Consider the following 15,986-nt stretch of genomic DNA (forward strand, 5'->3'; position numbering starts at 1 on the left):
TGCTTTTTCTTGGGAGCCACAAAACAGATCTATTAAAGGCACTGAGACTTTCTGCAGGGACATATCTCCATTTGACAATTTGGCTTGCTTTGCTTTTGTCCTACTTATTTAAGTAGACCGAGTGGTCCTTGAAGGCAAGAATTATGAACATCAGGACCAACCCACACTTAAAATTCTGAGAGGTTAACCCTTGCTGTCCACAGTCTCCTTGGCATGTCCATGACACCCTCCTCTCCCAAACAGGTCTCCTTTTGAGTGAAGTCTTAAGACATAACCCCTTGTTCTCTCCTGTGCTGGCCTCCTCCAGTAGACATCAGAATGAGCAGCCAGGCTCTACTTTTCAGTCTTGGGAAGTTTGAAAGAAAAATGGTTTCAAGAGGCCAGTTAGGATGCCTGAAAAAAATGGGTTACCATGGAGACAAGATAAGACATTTTCACTTTGAAAACTAATGGCATTTTTCTTTCTGAAGGAAAATCATTCAATGAGTAGAGAAGGTGAACCTGACTGAGGCTTTTGTCAGCCTTAGCTTTTTATCCCCATGGGTGTTGGTTCACGTGTTAGACGATGCTGAGTATTTGTTGGATAAAGTGCTCTAAGAATGAAGTAAACAGGCTGGGAGTTGGGATACCTGGAACCACTGCTGCCTGGATGTAACTTGCATCCTCAGGCAAGTCACATGATTTCCTTTAGGTTTCATCATTAGCTAAATGCATGGCTGAAAATTAGCAGGAGCTTCGACATGCTACAGAAATGCTGCATCATTCAGTTATAATTCCAGTAAGATTTTTTTTTTACCTTCCAGAATTAACAAGCTGATTTTAAAATGGAAATAGAAATTCAAAAGGCCTAAAATATCAAAGCAATCTTGAAAGAGAATAAAGTGGAGAACTTACACTACATGACTTCCAGAATAACTATGAAACTATAGTCATCAAGACCGGTGTTACTGGCATAAGGATCAAAAAAGATTTGTGGAATAGAAAAAAGAGCTAGGAAATAGACCCTCATTTATACAATCATTTAATTTTTAACAAAAGCAGGAAAGCAATCTAATGAGAATTCTTTTCAATAAATAGTCCTGGAACAACTGGGTACACATATAGGAACAAAAATACAATAAACATCAGCTCCTACCTCATACCGCATACAAAAATTAATTCCAAATAAATCATATACCTAAAATGTAAAAGCTTACACCATAAAACTTAAGGAAAATGTCCCATCAACATGTAAAACTTCATTTCATGCATGTTCACTGCAGACCTCCCTGAGCCTTGTTCCCTTGCTCCTCTTTATCCTTGACATGCCCCAGAGTATTTGTGGTGGTTCATGCTATTGAGTAAATATTTCTTAAGATCAAAGTGTAATAGTCTGTTTTTTAAACCACATTAAAATGCCCCAGTGTGGAAGAGGCTTTATCCGAATGTCCACTACTCATAAAACGAAGGAGCTGGTCCACTGTGTGATCTCCTGGGCTCTTGTGAATCTAAATGTTCTACGTCTATTAAATGATGGAGGAATTGATGACTACTGGGTAAAATGCTCAAGATCCAGAAGCAAATGGCCCAAACTTTAGTCTGAGAATGTGGGTTTTGAGAGAATGTAAGCCTATTTGATTATGGGGCCACTCTGGACTGAGCACAGTGGAACGCAGAAGAAGGGGTACTGAGATGATTTCCTTAATAAGATGTTTGCTTATGTACTTCCGTCTCGGGCAAACACTTATAGAGAACCCAACCCAAGGCACTTGCTCATACTAGGCACAATGAGGAGGAAAAGAAAACACCTTTTTCAATGTAACTGTCTTTAGAGGAATGACCCCACACGAAACAATTAAGAAAAATATTTCTCGGACAGTAACAAGTGGTAAAAATATTGTGGCCCAGTTATACCCCATCTGTATCATTGAATGTCTGTCATGGTGCCAGCACAGTGTAATGTTACTATGAATGGAAAGGAAGGGTGAATAGAGAGAGAGGGAAGATGAGGGAAACCACTTCCTGAAAAGATAGTTTCTCGGGCGTGGGTAGAACTTGCAGCATTTGGTGTAGTGTTGGTAATGACATTGAACAAGGACTGCATTTCCCCCTCTTTTGATCTAGAACACTGCTCAGAAGTAGGTTCAGGGGCTGAGAGAATCTTTCCCAGGGACCTGCCTGCCCTTTTCACTCCTGCCTAATTCAGCATGGGAGCTGCCTTCCAGGGTTCTGCTTCTTGTGAATTATTTATCTCTAGACCACAGTCCATCCACTTTAATCATCAGCTTTTTCCCGATGTCTTGTGATTTAAATTCTCTTTGGGAGTTAGGACATGACATGAGACATGTTACCCAGGGAAGTGTGAAAAATTTCTCTAGCTCTCAGCTTTTGAAGAAATAACCCCACCTCATTTTTAATTCTCTGGGTCCTGATTGATTTCCTTGTTCATTCATTCAGCAATTATTACTGAATGCCCACTGTGCGCCAGTCAATGAACTAAACTGCAAAAGTTAATAAAAAAAACAGGCACATAGAATTCTAATTCGGTGTGATGAGGGCAATGATAGAGATATGCATAGAACTTAAGGGAGTACAGACAAGGAGATCCTAACTCACCACTCAGTCAAGGCCAACCATTCAAGGGCATTCTTTGTGTGGCCATGCCTTACCTTGCTACACATTTGACTGATTCTAGCCTATGCCATGGCTTTCAAAATAATTATTTACTACATAAAAAAATCTCTTCCCGTAGCCTGGGTTGTCAGGGGTAAAAAGAGTGAAATGTTATTTAAATCATCTCTCTCATATATAGATGTCATGTGCTTTCAAGGAGCTGATTTATGCTCTATGTGTACCCTGTTGGTTTGATCCCAATAGAAAAACAAAATGTCAGCTAGCATACACACAGGTGAGAAAAATTCGCCTTTCACATCATATCCCAAAGTGATACCCAAAGTGACACTTGGTAAAACCCCATCATATACCCTTTATGAGCATCATCTTTGTGAATAACTTCTTGGTAATTGTGTGATCACTATTTTTTTTTCTTTTATATCTAGGATGCAACTTTGAATGTGATCTCTGGTAGGTTTGATCTCTTCTTTACATTTAGAAAGAAACCACATAATTTCATCCTGAAAATCATTATTTTGTACTTTTTCTGGTTGGAAATATAAGAGTTATTTAGTTTACTGGGGAAGTAACTATGCTATATTTGAAAACCCCACAATGTTTAAATGCCTTCATGCTGCTGCTTAATAGAATGGTTTTGAGGAAGTTGGATTGGTCAGAGGATAGATGTAGAGAGCTGAAAATATTAAGGGCTTAGAGATGACCTTTAAATTACTAATTTGTTAACTGTGTGTGTGGTGAAGCCACCAACAGACATAGACACTTTAAAATGAGGAGCAATGTGGGGTTTGGGAAGACTGAGAGCCATTTTAAACCTGTTGAATTCAAGGTGCCCATGGGACGACCAAGGAGAAACATTCAGTGACTGTGAATCTGCTGTGAGTTAATGAGAGTCAGGGCTGGAGGGATGGATTTGGATGTTACCAGCAAATGGGTGGCAGTTAAAACTGAAAAAGGTTAAGATCATTGCAGGAGATTGAGAACAGTGGGTAAAAATTGATCTTCAAGGGGCAGGCAGAGGAAGAAAAGCCCTGAAAAACAGAGAAATCAGGGCCGGAAAGAGTGCAGAAGAGTGCAGTGATATGTCAGGGAAGGGAATAGAAGGTTTTAGGGAGGAGGGAGTGCCAAAAATGCAAAGAAATCCAGCAGGATTAGGACTGAACATGGTACAGAAGTAACATGTGACTTTTGTGGGAGGATAATTGGAGTATGATTCTGTTTTGTGGGTAAAGCAGTAATAAGTCCTCCGGATGAGTTGGAAAGAAGGGGGGTTATAGAACAGATGGAGGGCAACCTGATACGAGCATGATTGTTTCCTTGTTTAGAGTCTGAGAGAAATCTGCCAGAAAGACAAGTGGAAAGGCTAAAGGGAAGAGGATGATTGGATTGAGGGTCTGGTCTTGTACCAAGGAGGGAGGATGGCTGGGGATGTAGATATATGTATAAGGGGTGGGAGCAGAAAGTTGAGGTTCATGTCTGACGATTTATTATTTTTCTCCATGAAGTGGAAGGTAGGAGCATTTGCTCAAGTGATAAGTGGAGAAATAGTTGAATAGGGGCTTTATGAGGATAAAGAAGGTTAGAATACTTGTTGAGGACAGTTGGATATGGGTAAGTAACAGAATTGTTTAATTCAGGGCACCTAATGCTAAACTAAGTTTGGAGAACTTGAATTTGCAATAATTAGTTTTTTTCACCAACCCTTGGCATTATAAAGAAACAAAGTAGAGTGGAGTCTTGATCTTTGATGGGCATTTTACAGAACAGGCGAGGCAGAAGGATGAGTGTGCATGGGAACTGAGGGTTCTGCTTATAGAATAAACCAAGAGAAGCATTTGGGCTAGGGAAACAAAAACAGTCCAAGATGCAGCTGATGAAGAAGTACACGGGGTGGATGTGTCAAGGGATGGGACCTCTGCATGGTGGAAAAAGAGGAGTAGTCGTAGCCAGAAGTGGAGGGCAGACCACCAGTACCAATGCATGGGGTGTTGGAATTTAAGACTGGAATGGAGCAAAGATCCAGGGCTGGGCTCTGAAAGTGAAAGGCTGAGGCAAAGTATAGATGCAAGAGAACAAGGACTGAGAGGCAAACACAAAGTGTGAGGATAGATCACCTACCTGGCCATTGAAATCTCTCAGACAATGTTAGGAATCTTCAGAGAGAGGGGAAACTGCAGACTGGAGGCCAAGTGGTCGGAGAATGTGGGCGGAGCCAGGAGGCAAGTTAATGAAATTAATCAGGAACACCAGAGTGGTAGATCTGAAGGATGGAGGCATCAGAGGAGGTATTTCTCCTCCATGGCAGAGGACTAAAAGGGGTCAGGAGAATGACCTAGGGGTGTGTGGGTGGGAAAAAGAGAAGACCACGCTGAAGAGGACTGATGAGGAATTGGGGTCCTCGGGGAGTATCCCTGAGGGGGTTTAGGAAATGGGGTTGCTTACAATAGAACCAGAGAGGCAATAGGGATGTGTGGGACAGGGAGTTATTGAAGGAATTCAAGAGGTGGAAAAATGGAAGAGAGAATGAAGGAGCCCCATCTAGGGCAGGGAGAGAGTTCCCCTTTTATGAACTCCAAGCTTTATAGGGATGAGAGGCATGATCGAAAGAGTATCAAATGCCTTGACTAAAGGACAAGAAAGTTTAGTTCTAGATGTCCCCGAAGGCCCCAGTGATTGGTAATTTTGCCTCAGAAGGGGCAAGAACCTCTCTAGATGCTCAGAGCAGTGATGGAGGCTCCCAGTGTATAAAGAGATATAAAGAAGGGCTTTAACTCCTCTTATCTGTTATGGTTTGAAATGTTCTTCCACATTTTCCACATGGCACGTTGCTCACAACAGCCTGATGGCTTCAGCCATTCGGAGATATGACTATAAGGCTGCAAGACCTCAATGGCTAGTTAATGCCCAAGATAATGAAAAGGGAAGTTTGGGACCCTGGTGACAAAGCTTGGCATACCCACAGCTTTGCTGAGGCTTCACCGTGAGCTCATTCAGCCCAGATATCTTGGCATGGCACAAAGAACAAGCATAAGGATCGAATCTGACCTGTTTTTAAACCTGTACCCACCGCCTGGGTTCACAGGCAAATCCTTAACTTTTGAATCTCGGTTTTCTCATGTGTATAAAACAGAGCTCTTTTCAGAGATACGGTCATACATTTATAGTTCCTAGCACATGGTAGGTATAAAATTAAAGAATTTCCTTCTCTCATGACTTTCCTTGATACCCAGATACAGCTTGGCTATGGAGCCCCAAGCAGCCACCTGGATCTCACCCAAGATTATTTCCAAAAGGTCTCAGTTCACATCTCTGCCCACCTAAAAGGAGGCTTTGGAAGAAAGATCCTGCAGCTGCTTCTTTCCAACCAAACTATTTCTGCCCTTTATATTTCCTGCTCACTGGCCTCACTCAGGCGTGGGAGATCCATGTGGGTTTAATGAACAACTGCACTTTACAGAATTGAGCTTACACTCTAAGCAGAACCTGAATTTCAGTGGGATTTATAGGCTGTGGGTGGTAGGCTGCAAGAGAATTGGTCTGACCATTGGATTTGCCTAAAACCCCAAGTGAGTGAGTGGGTAAAAATAGTCACAGAGAAACCTGTGTGCCCCAGGTGACATTAGTTAGTTTGCAACAGACTTGCTCCAGCATTTGCCTTGGGGGCTGGTCAGTAGCTACTAATTCCACTAGATACTTTTAGAATCGGGAAGTAACCTAGTGGCAGGGGTGGGAATGGCATTTCCCAGCATTTGGCTTTCTTGTCCCTAGGCAGGCACAGGAGAAGTGAGAGGTTTTTCTTCTACAGAGGCCATGGCCCAACACAGCACCCCAAACTGAAAGCTCACCAAGATCAAATAAGGCTGGATGTAGCATGAAGTTCTAAGGTTATAATATGAAATTTTAGAAAATCTTATGAGAAGAAAATAAAGCTCAGTCGTCCAAGTCCCAGTAGTTAAGAGTAGAGCCACTGGAACTGAGAGGGGGCTGTGGGTGGCCAGACTCCAGGTTTCATTCTTTCCCTAATATGGAGAGACCATGGGGTATTGTCATTCCCTCAGGGATGTCGCAATGAAGATGTGGAAGCGGAAGGTTTGGAGAAAGGCAACACAGGGTCCATCCCTACTTCATGAGGTGCCACAGCCTCCCAAACTACACTTTGGGCTGCTCTTAGAGAATGAAAGGAGGAAAGACTATGGTTCAGAACCCGAGAGCCCAGCTGCTGCCTTCTCTATAGTAGGCAGGACAGGAGATAGGAACTTGGACCAGCTGCCCTGGAGAGGGGCCGAAACAGGCCACCGAGTTCTTCCTAGGTAGGACTTACAGATCACCACATGCAGGTGACTGTCTCTGATATCTTTTCTACCCAGCCCAACCAGGGCTATAACACTTTGAGAAATTCATTATTCCTTTGGAGTTAGGCATTGCAGGCCCAAAAGGCCTTTTAAGAGTGGTAACTCTACCTAGGACAACTTTGCACACATAAGCTGACCAGCAGTCTCCTTGCAGAGAATATGGAACCCGAGAGGGCATGCGTTTGAATAGCATGGTGGGGTAGGGGCCGTTAGTGGATGTGGAACTGTCTGGAGCAGAGTGCCTGATTTATCATTGGCACTCCAAGAACGTTGGTTGAATATGCATTGCAATTTATCTAATAAAGGGTTTTCTTCCTTCCTTCCTTCCTTTTTTCCTTTTTTTCTCATCTTCTATTCTTGGTCTGTTCACATGAAATATTTAACTTAGATCCCTGGTCTAAAATTAAAAGCCTAGGTTAGAACAAGTCTGCAGGAATGAATCATATGCACTCAAATAGTTCTTCCTTAGAATGGTCGACCACAGGAAAAAATCACCACTCATGAGCACGATTCAAGGTCACAGTGAATTGTTTTCCTTTGTTTCCATCCCAGTTATAATGGCCTTTGTTCCTTGTTCCCAGGGAAAAGACTGTCCTGGTGTTTCCCACTGATTCTGGCTTTTTATTCCTTCCTGGTTACTCATATTTTTGAACCCCAAATTCTAGGTGGCCATGAAGGGCTGTTGTCATTTCACACCACACATGGATTAATAACCTCATGACTTTTTCCTGAAATCAAGTGTCTCCAAGACAGAGAGAAGTGTGTTGTAGGGAGGAGAGAATGAGCAGTGACCAGGGAGCCTTGTCACACTTAATAGATCATCTTTATTTTCCTTGGTTGTAGGAGTGGGGTCACTGGGAGGGTCTGTGGCAAACCACATTGGACAGCTGGAATGGTTTATTTTTAGTGGTAAGAGAGGAAGAACTTCCAAAGATAGGACTTGAGTCCATGCTCTGTTCTGCCAGTTCAGACTTGAGGAGGCCGGCAAAATGGGCTGGGGGTTCTGAGACAGAACAAAGCCTGCCTGGCCAACTCATGGAGGTCTGGAGGTGGCAGCTGGTCCCACTACAATGCACAAGGAATGAACTTTGTGGAGTTTTGGATTTGGTCCTCACATCTCTTCCAATGCATTTTACAGCAGGAAAGACCCATTTCCCTTCTTATTTGTCTTGCTTCTCCCTAACTCCTGACCCCTTATTCCCACCAGTGACTTTAATAACTTTTCCCAGCCCTCTCACAGCTAATGGCAATCCTTGAGGCCTCACAGAGTGGACAAAGAATGTGTGTGTGGGGGATTCGTCTTTGAAACCAGTGACTCATGAGCTGAGTAGATAGTCCTTATGAAGTGTGGCTTTAAAATCATGAAAATGCTGTGCAGTCCCCAAACTTGGTTCTGCACTGTCTGACATGCTTCCTGCGATCACCCCATAAGAATAAAGCATCTCCACAGAAAGACGGTGTGAATATGCAGATCTGAGACCTGGAGGTCAATGCTTTATCTGGGAGCAGTGGCCAGCTGGGACCTAGAGAATTAGGTTTGGTGAGTCAAAGGTTGCTGTATGTCTTGGGTCTGTATATCCTGGGTCTGAAACCCCTTTTCAGGTTTGTGTCTCTCTCCCTGCTTTCTTCTCTCAGAAGAGGCCCTGAAAACTCTTGCACACAGAGAGGTAAAGACCCCGAGGTTCCCTCCCTGGGGCCTTTGCTTCTCAGAAGATGTTCTGTGGAATGTGAGATGCTCCCATGCAGGGTTTTTAGGACCATAAAGGAGGCCAGAAGAGACTTTTTGGTGCTGTTGTTTAGGGAATCCAGCCAGAGGGACCCTGACTTCTTTGTTTAGGTTTAAAGACTGTCTCTTTTGGGGTCTTAGACAGGATGGACCTCTGAGAGACAGCATTTAGCAAGAAGTCTGCAGTGGGGTTTTTCTTAGACTTTATTTTTTAGAGCAATTTTAGGTTTACAGCACAATTGAGTGGAAATCTGGAGGTTTCCCATATACCACCTGCCTCTACATACCCACAGCCTCCCCAACTATTAAAATCCTGTACCAGAAAGGTGCCTGAGTACTACCTACATTGATGATGAACCTACTTTGGCACATTATTATCACCCAGAGTCCTTAGTTTACATAAAGGTGTAAACCTCCTGGTGTTGTACATTCTATGGTTTAATGTGTAATGACAGATATTCACTATTATGGTATCACAGAGTAGTTCTACTGTTTAAAAATCTCACGTGCTCTGCCTTTTATGCCTCTCCTCTCCTGTAATCCCTGGCAACCACCAATCCTTTTACTGTCTCCACAGTTCTGTTTTCCCCAGAATATCATATAGTTGGAATCACACATATCTATCCTTTTCAGATAGGCTTCTGTCAGTTAGTAATATGCATTTAAGATTTTCGCATATTTTTTTCATGGCTTGATAGCTCATTTCTTTTTAGTATTGAATGATATTCCATTGTCTGGAGGTACTACGGTTTATTTGTCTATTCACCTACCGAAGGACATCTTGGTTGATTTCGAGTTTTGGCAATTATGAGTACAATTGCTATAAACATCTATGTGCAGGTTTTTCATGGACTTAAGTTTCCACCTCCTTTGGGTAAATGCCAAGGATCACAACTGCTGGAGCATATAGGAAGAATATTTAGCTGTCTAAGAAACTGTCAAAATGTCTTCCAAAGTGGCTGTACCGTTTTTCATCTAGTGGTAAATGAAAGTTCCTGTTTCTCCTCCATATTCTTTCATTTCCTTTCATCTTCTCCAGCATTTGGTGTTAGTGTTCTAGATTTTAGCCATTCTAATAGATGTGTAAGGATATCTCATTGTTTTTCATTTACATTTCCATGATGACATATAATATGAAGTATCTTTTTATATGCTTATTTACTATCTGTGTATTTTCTTTGGAGTGGTGTCTGTTAATATCTTTGGTCCATTTTTTGATTGAGTCTGTTTCCAAATTGTTGAGTTTTAAAAGATCTTTGTATATTTTAGATAATAGTTCTTTTCTCCTCCTCTGATGCTAATTTTCTCATTCTCTTGACGGTGTCTTTTGCAGAATAGAAAAATGTGATTTTAATGAAATTCAGCTTAATAAGCCTTTCTTTCATGGATAGTGCCTTAGTATTGTATCTAAAAAGTCATTGCCAAACCTAAAATCATCTAGATTTTCTTTTATGTTATTTTCTAGGCATTTTATACTTATTTATTTATTTATTTATTTATTTTGCATGTGGGTGTCCAGTTGTCCCAGCACCATTGGTTAAAAGACTATCTTTGCTTCATTGGATAGCAAAGTCTAGACCTTTCTTTGAGCAAGGTGAAATTCTTTACCATGCAATAATAATCACTTGATGTCTTAAAGCAAAGTTTTCCCTCACCTATGAAGAGAGAATAAAAATTCCCACTGCTCAGGGACAATATGCTGACTGAAGGATACATATGAAAAGCACTCGGCAGCTGTTGTTATTACTTTCCTTCACAAATATGAGATAGAGCTCGGCTATTCATTGGCGGAATTGGTGTCAAACTTAATCATCATATTTTAAACTTCAGTCTTCTGTTTCTTCCTTTCTCTCATTGTCACTATGTGCCTTGGTCTCTGCACAACCTGGTAGTATCATGCCCTGTATCTGTTGTTTTGAAAAAGGAAACAGGCTCAGTGTTTGGAACTCAGTGTGTGCCTCCCTTTAATTCCCTTGATTGCATATTTTAAAATGCGTTTCTAAATGAAATATCTAAGCAATTCACAGAACAAAGAAAAAATCATAATGACAATTAGAACATATTTTTTAAAAAATTGAACTAAAACTCCAATCATGTATCAAAACTTTCAGTTATAGTTAACGAGATACACTTAATGAAAGTTAATATTTTAAATATTATATTAGAAAAAGAGAAAGGCTAGAACTTCATTAACTTATAATGCAACTTGAAAATTATGAAAAGAACAGCAAAATAAATCCAAAGCAGCTGAAGGAAAGAAATATGTAAGCTAAAAACAGAAATTTGTAATCTAGAAAATATACCATTAAGAGCACCAACAAAGCTAAAATTTGGTTCTTTGAAAATATTAACGGTTAAACTTTTGGCAAGCTTAATCAATAAAAAAGGAAAGAACAAAATTAAATAAGAGGAAAACTACAGATGCAGTAAAAATTAAAAACAGGAAGAGTTTTAGGAGTAACTTTATAATAATAAATTAGAAAGCAGATATGAAATGGATAAATTTCTAAACTTCTAAAAATACCACTTAAAATGGACTAAAGAGGAAATAGAAAACATCAGTCTTCTATAATTAACCCTTGAAAAAAGTGATTAACCAGTTTAAAAATTTTCTTCAAGCCTATACTAGACTCTGATGATTTTAAAGTCAAGTTTTATCAAGTATTTAAATAATAGATAATTCAAATCTTATGCAAACTCTTTCAGATAGTAGAAAAATAGAGAACATTTCTCAATTAATTTTATCATATGAGTTAAAAGTTGATATCAAAACAAGGCAAAGACAGTTAAAGAAAGAGACATTATTGACTAATATTACCTATGAACTTATTTGCAAAATCTTAAACAAAAAATTATCAAACCAAATTCAGGAAAATATTATGACCAAGTTGATTTTATCCTAGTAATACAAGAAAATTTAACATTAGAAATCACATAAGAAATTTAAGGATAAAAACCGTGTGATCATCTCAATAGATGTAGGAAAAGCATTTGATAAAATTACAAATCTATTCATTATTAAAAGCTCTAAGAAAATTAAGAATAGAAGGAACTTCCTTGACCTGATAAAATGCATTGGTAAAATGGCAAAATTAGAATATCATATCTTTTTTCTTCTATTCAGGATTGTACTGAAAGTCTTAGCCAGCGAAGTAACTCAAGAAAATTAAATTAAAGTATTACAATTGAAAGATAAGAAATAAAACATCGTATATAACATTGTGTTGAAAAAGTAAAAGGATCTTCAGATAACAGTTTATTAAAAATAAGAAAATTTGGCAAGGTTCTGAATATAAACTCTAAATACTAAAGATGCCATTTATGAAAGCAATATTATCTAGGAATAAATCTAACAAATGATGTGCAAAAGCATAGAAAAGGTATAAAACTTTATTGAAAGATGTTAACATATTAACCTAAATGAATAGAGAGTATGTCATGTTTATGGATGCAAAGACAATGTCGTGAAGACAAAAATTCTCCACGAATACTTCTATAGATTCAATGCAATTTTAATTCATGAAATTTGATAAGATGATTCTAAAATTTATATGCAAAAACAACGGGCAGAAAAAAAAGGCTACATTTTTTTGAAGAACAAGGTACAGAACGTTGATACCTATTCTAGATATCAAAATGTATTCCGGTACTATAGTAATAAAGGCAAGGTGAGGCTGATTTGGGGATAAAGATGTCAACCAAATGATCAGAATAGAGAACTGAGAAGCAGACCCACATAATATGGAATCTCATTCATGCCACAGTGATCACTGCAGAGTAGTGGAGAAAGTTAGAATTTCTAAATACTCCATTGTTTTTTCATGTGGAAAATGTAAAATTGGATTTCTGTCCCCATATCATACACAAAAATCAGTTCCAAATAGGAAAAAACCCATACATGTGAAAGGTAAACTATATAACTTTTATAAACAATATAGAAAAAAATGATTTGGGAATAGAGAAGAATTTCTTAAGCAAAAATCACAAAAAACAAGCACTAATTGAAAAGATAGATGAATTCGTCTGTAGTAAAATCAAGAGTTTCTTTCCATTAAAACACCCAGTAGAGTGAAAAATAGGCCAAAGCTAAGATGAAATATTTGTAACTCAAATAAGCTACAAAGGATTAGTATCCATATCTAAAATATATAAAGAGTTTCCACAATCAATAAGAATGTAACATATAACTCACTAAGAGAAGTGGAGGAAGAGGGCAAGAAACAGTAACAGGCATTTCATAGAAGAGGAAACTTAAATGGCCCCTAAACTAAGACGAATATATTTATCAAATATTTGGTACATAAAAGAAGTAAGGGTATGAAAATGGCAGTGTCAGTTAAGAGTTAAAAATTAATATATTGATAATTTTAAAAGCATGTTATTTTGATTTACAGAGTTTAGCACCATAAAAACTGCAAATAAATTTAAAGTTTTTGCTGCTGGGGGGTGGGACTGAGGGCTAGGTGAAGGGACTAAGTACTCCTATATTCTTCTAAAAATATGTGCACTTAAAAATCAAAGAAAATATGATAAAATATTCCACTTTAAAAAGAAGCAAAATGCTAAATACTCTAGAGCAAATATGCCCCAAAGCAGGCAGCATCTGCATATAAATATATCTATGAAACTTTACCAAGGGATATAAAAGAAGAATTTAATAAATAAAGGGATTTACAATGTTCTGGGATGGGAGGGTAATGTAAGGATGCCAGTTCTCCCCAAATTAACCTATAATTTTAACATCTCTCCAAACAAAAGAAAAAAAATTTATTTAGAAGATGATCTAAAATCCTTTAGAAGACTATCAGGTAAAATTAGCTGAGGAAAAAAAAAACAATAAGAGTTATAAAGATTTCATTTATCTTAAAAATTAAGATAACATAAAAATTTAGTACATAAGTATTTCACTCCTGGTGGAATGGTAGACAGATTAATTTACTAAAATAAAATGATCAGTTGAACTCATTGAAGAGCATAAAAGGTGACATACACAGTTGTGGGGAAAATCACATAGTTTTGCAACCCGGGTTTATTTGGAACCAATGGTAAAGTCTTACATCGTGTACATACGATGATGAAAAGAGTATGAAATAATTTGTGGAATATAATCTCATTTTTGGAAGAATAACTAAAGTTATATTTGAGCACATGCACATACACATACACAGATGCTAAGAATAAAAACAAATAGTAACACTGATTATTCTGGGTTGTTGGCCATAAGTTTTTATTTTCTACTTTATCAGTATTTTCTAAATTTTTAAAAGAAGAAACTCGGTTTTCAAAAATTCAGCTAGTTATTTTAGGAAGTATAAAGTAGATCTAAATATTTCTATCATATACATTGAAAAACTCTTAAAAACATTCTTAGTTTCTGAGATTCTACTATCCAGATTTCTTTTTTATTTGTGTGACAAAGATATTAAACATGAAATTGCGCTCTTCACGTTTATTTAACTATTCTCCTTAAAGTACTTGCACTGCATTATTTTAAGCAGTTAACAACAAAAAATTGATGAATTTCCATGCAAAACAATAATAGATTATGCTTCATTATACAGAAATATATTTGTTCAAAACAGCTCATTCCCCAACCACATCAGACCATCCAGTGTTACTACCTCTGGCTACATGCACATTTTCTTAACACCATTTTATCTAAATTGCTCCATGATTTTACAGACTCATTCTTTGAAGCTGAAATTTTCCATGCTTGGTTCTCTACCAAAGGTGATTTCATCTGGGGAATCGAAAGAAATGTATAGTCCAAACTGTCCAGTCATTTTTGCAGTTATATGAGAATGAAGAAAACACTATATTTGAAAACCAATTTAAAAGACTTTTCTTTTGCCCAAATAGTAAGCGGCTTGTTTGGGGGAAGTTTAATATTTGCATCCCGCCAGTCCCCAAACAGCGGTTTCAGTTTTAGAAACAGCCTACTGTTGATTTCAATTCTCTGCTTTCTTTTTTTTCTTCCTTTTTCTCAGTTTTTTTTTTTTTTTTTTTTTTTTTTTTTTTTTTAAATAGAGAATGTGGTGTAGTGGCTATTGCTCAGGGCTAGAGTTAGATGATGGATCTGAGCTGGAGTACTAAAACATACGACTGTCTAACTTGTCCATGCCATTCAAAGTCCCATGTGTCTGCTGAGAACCCTGATGCTGTAGTGAGCATCACTGACGGTGTATAGAAAAAAACTGGTGGGAGCTTTCCAAGCTCTGTGAAATGCAAGCACGGTGCACTGACAGGCAAACTCTCTAAAAGGTGTTTTGGTCTCTGTAGGTTGCTGGCTTACACTGAAAAGCCTGTGTTAGCAACATTTACCTCACATTATGAAAGGTGACGAAGACAGACCAATTAAATAGACTCATTAATAAGCCAGCACAGTGAGCATTACATTACAGGGTGCTTTTAGTGGGTGAGTCTTCCGTTTTTTTGACCAAAACTTACTTACATTGAGTGACTATACCAAGGCTATTGTGTATAGTTACACAGGTTGTGCACTGCACAATTTGAAAGGTTGCCTTTCACAGACCCCTTGGCCAATCTATCCCTCCCAGTCCCACTTGCCAGTGGAGAACTCCACCAAACCTTAGAAAGGAAAAAAATACCCAAAGGTGCAATTGAAGCTTATATCAGATTTTAAAATTACAAAATTTCAAATTTAAGCCTATATCAGATTTTAATGCTATAAAACTATGCCCTGCTCTAAGCACTTAAAAATAATCATTTTATTACACATAACTTGAGATTTGGTTTGGAGTTACTCATATCATATAAGTTCAAGGGAAGCACATCTAATAAAGTGACGCTAGGCAAGAAAATTTAAGGGAAATTACACGCACACATCTGTTTTAGCAATAAGGAAATGAATGATTTTATATGAGTCCAAATGCATATATATCTTAAGTTCTGATTGTGGAAGATGATCAGCCAAAAAATATTACTGATGACAACATGCATCATTATCTACCATAGGATTAACCGAGCAACTATGAAAACAGAAAAATAAAACCAAGGTTGGGTGCCTGGCAACCAGTCTCAACATTTTGCATGTATTAACTTATTTTTTACATGTATTAGCTCATGACACAACTTTGAGGTAGATATTATTTTCTCTATTTTACAGACAAGACACTTAGAGATCAAACAATAGCACAATGGCTTTAATTAATGGCCGCCCTGTATCCACGGCCTTTGCTCTATAACTTTGTAGTTTTAGTTTCTACCCATTATGAATACTGGGCTAGTATTGTGTCTTGCTTTGGCCAGTAGAATAGAGAAGAAGTGGAAACAAGCCT

This window comes from Rousettus aegyptiacus, unplaced genomic scaffold, assembly GCF_014176215.1.
Source record: "Rousettus aegyptiacus isolate mRouAeg1 unplaced genomic scaffold, mRouAeg1.p scaffold_m13_p_12, whole genome shotgun sequence".
In the NCBI taxonomy this organism is placed as follows: domain Eukaryota; kingdom Metazoa; phylum Chordata; class Mammalia; order Chiroptera; family Pteropodidae; genus Rousettus; species Rousettus aegyptiacus.